At 38.3% G+C, this 3,292-nt stretch overlaps 1 pseudogene; it reads left to right on the plus strand.

The window, feature by feature from the left end:
* Positions 1-1,666: 1,666 nt before the first annotated feature.
* Positions 1,667-1,781, plus strand: LOC145417213 (5S ribosomal RNA; annotated as a pseudogene).
* The last annotated feature ends 1,511 nt before the right edge of the window (positions 1,782-3,292 follow it).

The raw sequence follows: 3,292 nt of genomic DNA on the forward strand, positions 1-3,292 counted from the left end.
TTTCGCTATTCTCCTTAAAGAGAGAAATTGGGTGTGGAGCCAGTTCATGAGGGAATACTCTCTCTTTAGAAATGGTCTCTGTTGATATGCCATTATTGAGATGCCAAACTTGAGATGACTCGTACATTGCATTCATCCTCAGTGTCATCTACAATATGAAGTTGATTTGCTGCTTTACCCCGAAACACCAAGATTGATGCCATACCAGGAGAGGACAAAATAATCAGTTCAGGATGCAGTTTCTTCCTGACAGTCTTTAAGGGGGAACGCATTGAGTTCTGCATTCCCCCTAGTTCAATATACAAATTATACAGATCAGCACTATTCCAAATTCTTTCATTGTTTGTAACAATTTGTTTGACCAAACTGTCTAGTGCACTGTCACCTGCATTAGAAGTGCGCTCAGTTGGAGTATTGGTGAAATATTTAGCAAGACAGTCTTTGTGGTAACTGGCGTCTGCTGCATGCAGATCAGTCAAAGCACAGTTAACTCTGAATGTCACATCTTTTGCCCAGGCATCATTTCTTTCACTTGCTCGCCTTAGAATGGCTTCTTTTGATGTGGTCTTTCCAACATCAGCAGTTCTACAAACATATGCTTCTCTTGAACGACTCGGATTCTTTGCGGGGCGTTCCACTGAGCATTTCTGATCGCAATAGTCTTCAGGGAAGTTAAATGCATGACTTCCTCTCAGTCTTTTACTACTTGTGACATCAGCTGGCTGCAATTTACGCATTTTTAGAAATCGCTCTATATGATGCATTGAGCAGTAATTGCTGATGCAATTCTTGTGACAGGTGAATTGTGTATCACCTTCTGCAAGCCTTCACTCAAACCATCACCACGTTGACGACTCGCATCATGCAGACTCTGGATTCCTGAAGACTGGATCAGCTGCGGCTTCTTGCTACCACATATTGTGCAATCCATCACTGCAAGAAAGAGAAAGACAAATATTTACCAGCCTTATAATCAGAATTCAGTTTTAATTGCAACTATAAATTATAGTATCTTTAGTTTAATTAATAGCATACAATAATTACCTATTTTGTAATAATAAGTAATAATGAAGTGTAGAATTAAATTAATTTTACAGAGCTCCATACAAATTGTCAATCTTGGCAGAGTTCTTGCTCTAGATAGGTATAAGAGAAAATAGCCAGTGCCTTTTACTATGATTTTATATACCTGCTTTAAAGAGAGGTCTACAAAAACTCTCAACTTTTATCGTCTGGCCCTCATCACATTTGAAATCAGCAGGTCGAAATTGTTTAAAACCAGTGTTATATATATATATATATATATATATATATATATATATATATATATATATATATATATATATATATATATATATATATATATATATATATCCAAGTGCAAGGTTCACTAAAAAATCCTACTTTCTAGCCCGGACTATAAGGGATGAGAAAGGTTATTCGTGATCCAACAAAGACTTTGGAACAAATTTGGTGTCCATGTTAAAATATGATTATAGTCGAGTTTGAAAGGATGAATTATGTGGGCGTGGCTGTTTGACAGTGACCTCTTACCCACACATAAATGTGGTAGTCCCCATAAGTCACATAAAAGAGTTGGTAATCTTTAATTGGCATGTTGCAAAGGATACTTTTCTTAAGTTTGGTCGGTGTACTAGAGATATTAGTTAATATCTCATATTGAGTACACCGCTTCCCGTCCGATCAGCGAAGTTAAGCAACGTTGGGTCTGGTTAGTACTTGGATGGGTGACCGCCTGGGAACACCAGATGCTGTTGGCATCCCTACGTGTCAAGTGGGGTTGGTGGTGGATTAGTGCCCCTCCTCGTAAAACAGCTCTAAGCCCTTGGCCACCCCGTCTGGGATACATGGCGTCTGGAAATGAATGAATGATGAATCTCATATTCGCGCCACCTCTATTCCACTCAGAAATCAATTTGTTCCCAAATGTGTCACTTGAGAGTGATACAATATGAGAAGGTAACCTGCTAAGAAACTTTTAAAACTAATTTGATTGATATACTAAAAGTGTCATACAAATCGAATTTTTGGCCCACTTCTGGTGGCGCCCCCTAGCTACTGCATAAAATGCTGTTCTTATTCACATATTTGCATTATCATGGCCCTAAACCTTTTGTACTCGAGATTACAGTTAAACCTTTGCTAGCTCCTGTACTAATGGGAGTTTGCGTCCTATAGGCCTGAATCCATAACAATAATTTTAACTAGAAAGTACGCACAGAGCGCATATCTCTGCCAATGTCATTGCCGTTTAAAAGAATCTGGATCAGTGGACATAGGAACCGGATCCGGATCCGCCCCCAAATTTAATTATTCTTTCTTGGTCCATGGCCCACCTTTCCACAAAATTTCACTGATATTCATTGAGAACTTTTGGAGATATTGTGCTTGATACTCCGGATTCGGATCCGGATCCACCCCAAAATTTACAAATTTCTTCCTTGGCCCACGGCGCACCCTTCCACAAAGTTTCATCAAAATCCGTTCATAACTTTTTAAGTAAAACGGCTAACAGACAGACAGACAAATGAACAAACCCAGGGTAAAACATAACGTCCTTGGCGGAGGTAATAATAATAATAATAATAATTATTATTATTATTATCATTATTATTATTATTATTATTATTATTATTATTATATTATTATTATTTTTATTATTATTATCATTATTATATTATTATTATTATTATTATTATTATTATTAGAGGAGGAGGAAAGGAAAAAGTAGAATGTTTCTGATGGAGATAATGAAGATCATGATATTTGCATTTAAAATTATTATAAGTATTATATATATATATATATATATATATATATATATATATATATATATATATATATATATATATAGCCCGACGCCCTAATCCCGCAAAGGGTGGCCGCAGACAAAACGCCTCCAAGTCACTGTCACCCACCATTTGACTACCCACCCCCAACTCACCCCCCTCCCTCATATACCTCTCAACTCCATCCCTCCACCTCATCCTCGGTCTACCCCTCCCTCTCCCTCCCTCCACCTCACCTACATACACCCTCTTAGTCAGTCTTTCATTCTCCATTCTCTCCACATGTCCAAACCACCTCAGTGTATTTCTCCTAATCTTCTCAACCACATCCACATCTACCCCACAACGTTCCTTCACTTCTTCATTCGTCAACCTGTCCCTCCACGTCACTCCACATGCTCCTCTCAAGTAACTCATTTCCACTGCTCTCACTCTTGACTTGTTCCCCTCTTGCAAGGTCCACGCCTCGCTTCCATACGTCA

This window comes from Coenobita brevimanus, chromosome 109 (assembly GCF_032717465.1).
Source record: "Coenobita brevimanus isolate Jiangsu-jjx chromosome 109, ASM3271746v2, whole genome shotgun sequence".
In the NCBI taxonomy this organism is placed as follows: domain Eukaryota; kingdom Metazoa; phylum Arthropoda; class Malacostraca; order Decapoda; family Coenobitidae; genus Coenobita; species Coenobita brevimanus.